This window comes from Tenrec ecaudatus, chromosome X (assembly GCF_050624435.1).
Source record: "Tenrec ecaudatus isolate mTenEca1 chromosome X, mTenEca1.hap1, whole genome shotgun sequence".
Taxonomy (NCBI): domain Eukaryota; kingdom Metazoa; phylum Chordata; class Mammalia; order Afrosoricida; family Tenrecidae; genus Tenrec; species Tenrec ecaudatus.
The window spans coordinates 58,125,310-58,135,263 of record NC_134548.1 but is presented as its reverse complement, the minus strand read 5'-3'; the positions used below and the strand labels follow the sequence as shown (position 1 = coordinate 58,135,263).

Here is a 9,954-nt window from a genome sequence, read left to right as displayed (position 1 = left end):
AGAAGATTTTAGGCAGAGCTGAAAGAACTAAGCCTGAGTCAGAAGGGGACACAGTAAAAGCATCTGCTCCCCTCCTGGAATTTAGTGTAAGAAACACCAGAGATTGTGAAACAAGCAAGCAAGCCAGTGCTGGAGGTAGAGAGATTAGTTCCAAAGAGATGCAAACAAGGAGAGGTAACACAGAAGAAGTAGTTAGGGAAGTGCAACTTCAAGATCAGCAGGTTGAGAAGACCAGCTCAGAGAATAGAAGCAAAGAGAAATGTAGGAAAGCACCTTTACTTTCAAGAGTAGAAAGAGGGATTGCAGAAGGAGATTTAGAGTCCAGAATCTCTTATCCTGTTAGAGTTGCTAGCAGACAGCCTTATGGGAAACACCCACAAGGAATGCACAGTGCCTTTCCCTTCAGTGATTATGGCCCAGACTCACATTTTGTAATCAGCATGGTAAGGGCCTTAGCAGAGTCTGAGAGCTGGACGCCTACAGACTGGAGAGCTTTAGCGAGAATTTGCCTTACTCTTCAGAATCCTTGCGATATCAAATGCTGTGGAACGAAGCAGCCCTTGCACGAGCACGCAAGCATGCTGAGGATGGGATAGATATAGGGATATAGGGATTCATCACTTACTAGGAGATGAGAGTTATATCACAGTTGAGTCTCAACTACAGTTTACTGAACAGACAATAGGACAGATACGTGAAGTTGGCTTAAGTGCCTGGGAAAAGATAATTCCATCAGAAGAGAGAATGCCAAGTTACACAGCTATAAGAAAACGGAATGATGAGCCTTATGCTGACTTTGTGCCCCGACTGGAAGATGCTATTTCCAAATGTGTGAAGAATGTCCAGGCAGTAGGAGATCTAGTGTATAAGCTATCTTATGATTTCTCTAATAAGCACTGTAAAAATGCCTTACGTCCCTACAGGGAACAGGGCACGCTGCCAGATTATTTTAGGATATGCAGGAATGTAGAGGCAGAAGAATATAAGGCAGACCTCTTGGCAGCTGCACTGGCGGATTATATTAGACCTAGAAGAGAGTGTTTTAGCTGTGGGAAGACAGGTCATCTTCAAAGAGAGTGTAGGCAGAGCAGGCTGCAGCCTATGTCAGAGCATGGGCTAGGACCATTGAGAACAGATTTAAAAGAACCTGAACTCTGCTCCCGCTGTAGGAAGGGAACTCATTGGGTGAGCCAATGTCCTTCAAAGTTCAACAGTGAAGGGTTGCCATTAGCAAAGGCTTCCCAGAGGGAAAATAGAGGAAGGAGCTTGATCCAAGTCCCGCCTAACAGCTCAGAAGGCAAGGCCTCTGCCTAACCCAGCAAGAGAATCTTTGCATGGCAGGAATCGCAGTTATCTCCCAGTCTCACGGCAGGAGACCAGATCTAGCCAAACAGGCAAAAGCCCAGCCTCTGTTCTTGCTGCAGTTGGTTTGAGTAACCAAGAAATGCCTGAGAAGCCCTTGCAGCAACCTATTGATTCTAAAGAACAGGAGCCTCTTATTGAAAGAGTAATACAGTTTTTATCAGGAAGTTTTAACCTAAGTACTCAAGAAATTAAAGTTGATACTAGAGTTGATCAGAGTTGTGAAGTAAAGCCAAAAGCTGTGATTAAATCAGAAATTATTAAGAGCGGTAATAGGGGTACGCTACCTAAAAGAACTATAGGATGTTTATTAGGAAAGTCTAATGTAAATTCTCAAGGCGTTCTGATTGTTGCTGGAATTATTGGACAAGACTATGAAGAAGTTAAGGCAGTGATGAATTCTGATATATCATGGGTTATCAAAGAAGATCGCTTAAGCCAATTTTTGCTTCCTTGTGTTCCTAGAGTAAAAATGTATGTCTATCAGGAAAGAGTACTTGAGAAGCCTGACCACCCTTTAAATCAAGCGGTCTTCTGGAATGCTGTTGTGGGGAAACACCAGCACCCCCACGTGGAATTAGAAATTGAAGGGAAAAGGTTTTTAAACTTTGGATAAGGGGTCATTGCTTTAGGGCATTCAGGAGGGCCTAAGACCCTCCCATTAACTTCCTCTAAATCCAGCATGGAAGGAATGAGTGAAGTTAACCAAGAGAGACAATGGCAAGATTGTAAAATCATACAGTGTAAGAAGCCTGAAGGGCAAAGCGGCTTAATTGAGTCTGTAACCTTATTGGTAAACTTGGAGAAAAAATGTCTGTTTGGAAAGTTGCTTCAAGAACAGCTGAACAAATTTATTAAGAATGTTTTCAGTCTTTCAAAGTACGGTAATAAGTTCTCCCAAATTGTCAGCTCTCCTAATTCTCTGAGAGCTGGAAGCCAAAATTTACTTAACAATGGAGGCTTTCTAACTAGTAGTTTTACTGGTTCAAGACCAAACAAGTTAATTGAGATTGCTAGCAATGCTTTAATATTTACATTGTCAAAACAGAAGGGGGAGAAGAGGAATTTTATGTATGACAAAGTTCATTTAGTCATTTTAACCAAAACAAATTTTCTCCTTACTAAAAGCTTGTAATAAAATTAGGGAAGATAAACATGTTTTCAATTCTGTTTTTGTTTTGTTTTGGGTTTTTTTTAGTTTTTTTTTCACGTTTTCAATTCTACAGAGAAAATTGATCCTAAGAAATCCAAAGATGATGGAAACTGTGTTTGGGATCCAGGTCCATTCACCTGGAGAAAGGACTGTGCATTTATGTTTTTACAGAATAAAAATGATAGACTCCCTTTAAAAGGACACAACTACGTTTGGAGAAAAATGGACAAGGAAGAGATGGAGAAGCCACCCAATATTAATCATAATTCCTTTTTCAGGTTAATGACACCCCGAAGAGAGGGGTTATTTGTTTATATTTTCACAGGCAAAGGAGATAGGGGGAAATCTCTTCAGCCAGCAAGGCCCAGAAGAAAGCAGAGAAGCTGATGTGTGACCCGACCTGTTACTGAAGTTATCCAAAACGTCAAGAAGACCTCGCAGATTCCTGAGAATGGCAATTGCTGACTGCTGAGATATTTCTTCCATTGCTGATGCTAAGACAAACTCTGGGACTCTATCATAACTGAACATTTTATACAATAGTGACTGGACTATTACTGCAGACTTTTGCTAAAAGATCAAGATTTTGGACTTGTCAATGTTATAATGTGATTGGAATGTAACTAATTTCTGTGTAACTCCTTACCGATATAATGTAACATTGCATGGTTGGGATATTATTAGGAAACCTTTGGCTTCAGGGTTCAGGGAAACATTTATTTTCTTTGTGTGTGTGTGTGTGTGTGTGTGTGTGTGTGTGTGGTGTGTGAGAGCGAGAGCGAGAGCCTCAGGGAAACATTTCATTGGATGTTGATCAGCTTAATAAGGATATTTTCTATACATTCAAAGACAGACTTGAGGCATCTCCTGGCTCTGATATAATTTAAGCAATTGGTGGAGGGCATGGAAGGATTGGACCCTCGTGCTTGGGTTCAAAGTGTTTCTCATAGCCTGGGTTCCAGTCTAACAGTGCTGCTCATTATCACGATTTTTATCCTGGCTATCATGTGTTGCTTCTGTAGAAAGCTAAGGCGTATGAAGCAGAATCATACGGCCTCTATGGCACTTTTGAAGTTCATGCATAAGGCAAATACCATGAGGAGCAGAGAACGAGAAGAGAGTGTTTAAGGACGAATCCTTCAATCTCTCGCAAAGGAGCCTGGAAGGCTAGGTTTCTAGTGGTAGAGAGGGGGACCTCCACCCTTGTGAGTAATAGGTGAGTCCTGATCACATTCTCATGACATTATTCCTCACTTTACCCTCCTATATGGTGCTGATCTGAGGTTGTCTGTTACAAGCACACAGCTAGTTGCTGTGTGGCCGGCAGCTTTAACAATAGAAGCAGACATTCGTATTTGGCTCTAATTTCTTCCTGCCATGGCATCCAGCCCCCTCTCATACCTTCCTCCAATAGCAGATGGACATAGGGGGAATTTATCCTCCATGTCTGGATTTAAAATGTTTCTATCAAGCCTGAATTTTTGGCTATATTAATTGGATCATGGAGTTTTGTCTTGACAGCTTTTAATGTATAGAAAATAACCATGTCGCCCATGTGGCTTTTGAATTTTATATATAAAATAAAAGGGGAACTTGTGAGGGGAGGTCAGATGCTCACAGGCATCCTCCCTGAGGGTGATCAGTTGCCAGACTGCAGCAGGCCCCACTCCCTGCTGTTAAAGACAATGGACGCCTGCAGTCATCTATTTGGTTCCAGTAGGTAGGATTTACACCCTACTGATAATGGTTCCTATGGAGATCTAGGGAATAGGTCAAAGTTAAGCCAGCCATCCTAAACCTAGGATCTGCCCATCTTGTCACATGTATAACCCCAATCCCTCCTCTTCCTATTGCGTGTATGTCCCTAGACCACCCCCTCTCATTATTGTATTACCTATAGGATAGCCCCTTCCAGTTATGTATGTCCTCACCTGTAATTAGGGGGCTTGCATGTCCCCAGAGAATATAAAAAGCCTGGGCTAGCATTAAAGATCTCTCTCTCTCCCTCCACGTGGACCATCAAGTGGGGATGGGGTGAGCATACTACCATGACTCGTGACTGACTCCATTTACTTCAATACTTCACTTCTATCTCTCATGCTCTCTATAACTTTACCATGATCTTTACTTATTATTGCTGTACAATTGCGCCTACCGGACCCGTAATGATGTGTTAGGGGCTGGCTTCCCCTGGCAGTTGTAGCTTTACCAAGGTCAGGTATTCACCCCCACCCTATTCCTGTCCATTAGTAGAGAACACCCTTCAAAATGAGACTATAAGCCGGCCCCATTACCAACTAAGTGGACAGCACCACCTTCTCCCTCAGAATTCACTTCAGAGGACAGCACTGAAGTTACAGCTCAAGAAGAGGGACTGGTCTGATCAGAGCACACAGGAGCCAATGAGGGGGGGAAGGGAAAAAAAGAATGAAGCACATCCTGGCTCACCAATCCCTGAGGACAATGCTCCTGCTCAGAACAGCAATGCACAGAGATGACCACAGGGCCAGCCTCACCGTTGGAAACAGCATTCCTCAGTGACCCATAGTACCACTGGGGACAGCACTAGAGACACATGGCGGGAATTGTGCCTGCCATGAGCTCACTACGCCGAAGCCAGCCTCTGGGGGCAAGCAGCAGAGCAGCAGGGAGAGCAGAGAAATGAAGTCCCCAGGGATAGATGCAGTGCCAGGGCATGGCACCCCATCAGACTCAACTGGAAAGCACTTGTGAAGGACAACAAATAAACCCTGAATTATTTATACATTTTAAAAATTTATGTGTTTTTGTTGTTGTGGCTGTTGTTTTACTTTCTATTGTTGCTTTCTTGTACTTAGTCTTCTGATGGTAAATAGCATGTCTACCTGGAAGGGATAGGCAGGATAAACAAACCAGAAGAGAGAACAATGGGATGACAGTTCCCGGGGGGGACATGGGAGTAGGGGAGGCGGGGGGGGGGGGGGGGAAGGAAGTGGGTGTTAACAAACCCAGGGACAAGGGAACAACAAGTGATCCAAAATCAGTGGCAAGGAGGATGTAAGAGGTCTGGCAGGGCTGGATCAAGGTCAATGTAACAGAGAGGAATTCCTAAAACCCAAATGATGGCTGAACATGATAGGGGACAAGAGGAAAGTACAAAGAGATAGAGGAAAGAACTAGGAGGCAAAGGGTAGTCATAGAGATTTAAATACAGGCATATACGGATGTAAATATATTTACATACAGCGAAGGGGATATAGATCTACGTACGTTTATTTATAGGTTTAGTATTAAGAAAACAGATGGACAGTGAGCCCCTGCTCAAGCACTCCCTCACCATAAGAACACTTTGTTCTAACAATTCGGCAGTCTGAGTTGCTCACCTTCCTGGCACGACCGCTGAAGACAATGGGTGCACAAGCAAATGTGGTGAAGGAAGCTGATGGTGCCTGGCTACCAAAAGATATAGCCTCTGAAGTCTTAAAAGCCTGAAGATAAACAAGCAGCCATCTAACTGAGAAACAACAAAGCCTACATGAAAGAAGCACTCTAGCCTGTCCCGACACGAATGCTGAAGACAAAGCGGGTGCATAAGCAAATGCAGTGAAGAAAGCTGATGGTGCCCAGCTGTCAAAAGATATAGAATCTAGGGTCATATAGGCTGGAAGATAAACAAGGGGCCATCTAACTGAGAAACAACAAAGCCCAAATGGAAGAAGCACACCAGCCTGTGAGATCACAAGGTGTCGAAGCGATCAGGTATCAGGCATCAAAGACAAAAAAAAAACCATAGCATTGTGAATGAGGGGGAGTGCGGAGTGGGGACCCAGGGCCCATCTGTGGGAAATTGGACATCCCTTGCAGAAGGGCGGCAGGGAGGAGACGAGCCAGTCAGGGTGCAGTGTAGAAATGATGAAATGTACAATTTTCTTCTAGTTCTTGAATGGTTCCTCCCTCCCACTATCATGATCCCAATTCTACCTTACATATCCGGCTGGACTGGAGGATGTACACTGGCACAGATATGAACTGGAAATACAGGGAATGCAGGACAGATGACCCCTGAGGACCAGTGGTGAGAGTGGCAATACCAGGAGGGTGGAAGGAAGGTGAGGGAGAAAGGGGGAACAGGTTACAAGGTCTACATATAACCTCCTCCCTGGGGGATGGACAGCAGAGAAGTGGGTGAGGGGAGACATCGGATGGTATAAGATATGACAAAATAATAATAATTTATAAATTATCAAGGGCTCATGGGGGAGCGGAGAGAGAGGAAGGAGGGGAAAAATCAGCTGATACCCAGAGCTCAAGTAGAAAGCAGGTGTTCTGAGAATGATGATGGCAACAGATGTACAAATGTGCTTGACACAATTGATGTATGTATGGATCGTGATAAGAGTTGTATGAGCCCCTAATAAAACGATTTAAAAAATGAGACTATAGCCACTTGCTTATAAAACCCAGAATTATAATTCTTAATCACATAAGAAATTATGGTTAGATAGATCATATACTAGATCACAAAAAGAGCCTTGATAATTATAAAGAAAATTGAAATTATATAAAATATTTCTCCAACAAATATTAAATAAAACTAGAAATCAATAACAGAAAGAAAACTAGAAAATACACAGACATACAGAAACGAAATAAATCACATTTAATTAACCAATGGGTCAAGGTATTTAAAATGTCAATCAGAAAACAGAGACAAATTATAATGAAAATATATCTCAATATCTATTAGGTATAATGAAAGCAGTTCTTGGAGGGAAATATATAGCTGTGAACCCCAATATTAAAAAAAAGAAAGGTCATGATTCAAAAACCTAACTGAAAAGCTTGAGGAAATAGAAAAAGAAGAGCAATCCAAATCAAAACAAATCAGAAGGAAGGAAATAATGAGCAAAGCAGAAACAAACAGATCACAGAAATAGAAAAAAAATAATGAATACAGAATTAAAGATTAATAAAATCACTAAGCCTTTAGCATTGATCACAACAGTAAAAAGAGAGAAGACAAGTTTCTAAAATCAGTGATGAAAATGGGGAAGTTACAACAGAATCTTACAAAATAAAAACGATTGTGACAATTGCAGGCCAACAAATTAGATGAAATGAATCACCTGTCGGTATGTTGTACTGTGGTAGACTGTGTATTCAGTGATGCTAGAAGCTCTGTCACTGGTATTTCAAATGCTAGCAGGGGTCTCATTAAGTGAACAGATTTCAGTGGAGCTTCCAGACTAAGAACAGACAACTAAGAAGGACTTGGCTCCCTACTTCAGAGGAAGAAGCCATAGAAAATCGTATGCATAGCTTCGAAGCATTTACAAATACTGAAAGCTTAAACAAAGGAAACAGAACATTGTCGGAAATACTGTCAGCAGATGAGCCCCTCAGGTTTGAGCGCACACAAAATGTGACTGAAGTGGAGCTGATTTCTGCGAGGAGACTCAACCATGCTTATGTGAGTTGTGTAAAGACTGTGGGAACGGAGCCTTCGGGATCTTCATTTGCTTATGGGGCATGACTCATGGTAAAGAGAAACAGCTGCAAAAATCTTATAATGATTAGAAGTTGTAATGTGTGAAGTATGAATTTAGGAAAATTGGAACACATGAAAATTGATATCCTACACATTACTGAGCTGAAGTGGACTGGTATTGGCCATTTTGAATCAGAAAACCATTACTTGCTATGCTGGGAATAACACAATCTAGAGGAATGGTGTGACCTTCGTTGTTAGAAAGGATCTTACTAAATCCATCATGAAACATAATGCTTCCGGTGATCAGATTATATTTTTCAGCCTTCAAAGAAGTCCAATCCATACAACTGCCATTCAAATATATGCGCCAACTACAAAAACTAGTGATGAATAATTGGTGAATTCTACTGACCACTAACCATTTCAGTTAGAAATTGATCAAATAAATATGCAGTCAAGAGGCATTGATAGTTATTGATGATTGGAATGCAAAAGTTGGAAATAAAGAGGAAGGAACAAAGTATTGACTTGGTTATAGAAATGAGGTTGGAAATGGCATGATAGAATTTTGCAAAACCAACGACTTGTTTATAGCAAATACCTTTTAAAATTATTTTTTTAAACAACACAAGTGCACTTCTCCAAGTGGAATACACAGAAATCAAATGGACTACATTCGTGGGAAGACATGTTGGAGAAGCTCAATATCAGCAGCTAAAACCCGACCAGGGGCAGACTGTGGACATACCACCAATTTAATTGCTCACATTGTTCAGGATAAAGCTGTAGAAATTTTTAAAAATCAACAAGAGTCAAATTACAACCTTGAGTCTATCACACCTGAATTTTAAGAATATCTCCAGAATAGATTTGACACATTGAGCACTAATGATAGAAGACCTGATGAGCTGTAGGAGGACAATACCATCATTCATGAAAAAAGCAAAGGGTCATTAAAAAGACAGGAAAGAACGAAAAGATCAAAGTGGGTGTTGGAAGAGACTCTGAGACTTCCGCCAGACGAAAGGTGGCTACCAGCTCAGTGGGTTCCGCCTCACGAGGAGGCTACTAAAGTTCCTGTGGAAGTGAATTAGAATTTCATAAGCGCATAATGGATGGAGAGGAGAAAACTTACGGTGGCTGTGAAGGCTCGGATGCCATGTATGTCAAACTGATATCTTCTGATGGCCATGAGTTTATTGTAAAAAGAGAACATGCACTAACATCAGGAACAATAAAAGCCATGTTGAGTGGCCAAGGTCAGTTTGCTGAGAATGAAACCAATGAGGTCAATTTTAGAGAGATCCCATCACATGTGTTATCAAAAGTATGCATGTATTTTACCTACAAGGTTCGCTACACTAACAGCTCCACTGAGATTCCTGAATTCCCAATTGCACCTGAAATTGTACTGGAACTGCTGATGGCCGCCAACTTTTTAGATTGTTAAATAAAATAAATTATAATAAACTGTTAACTTTTTTTCAGTATTTAATACCTGTAGTTCAGTTAGTGATTTTTTCATATACCATGTTGCCTATGTGCAATTGGACTCTATAGTTCATTGCAAAGCAAAACATCTTCTGTTCTTTTTTGCATAGCAATCAGAGTTGAAATTTGTTTGCTGCATCAACAAATTAAGGACATTTTCACAAGCAGAAATAAAGAGATATGCCAATTTGTAGGTGGTTTTGCCTTATCCTTTGCATGTGATTTTCAAAATTAGAGCAGTGATAAATGCTGAAATTTAGGCATAAATGAGCAAGGTCTACAGGTAAATAATGGGGCTACATATTTTTGGTTTTTTTAAACAATTTATTAGGGGCTCATACAACTCTTATCACAGTCCATACATATACATACATCAATTGTATAAAGCACATCTGTACATTCTTTGCCCTAATCATTTTCTTTTTTTTCCTCCTCTTCTCTTTTTTTACATTTTATTAGGGACTCATACAACTCTTAT

At 41.1% G+C, this 9,954-nt stretch overlaps 1 pseudogene; it reads left to right on the top strand.

The window, feature by feature from the left end:
• Positions 1–9,053: 9,053 nt before the first annotated feature.
• On the top strand, positions 9,054–9,435 carry LOC142434426 (elongin-C pseudogene; annotated as a pseudogene).
• The last annotated feature ends 519 nt before the right edge of the window (positions 9,436–9,954 follow it).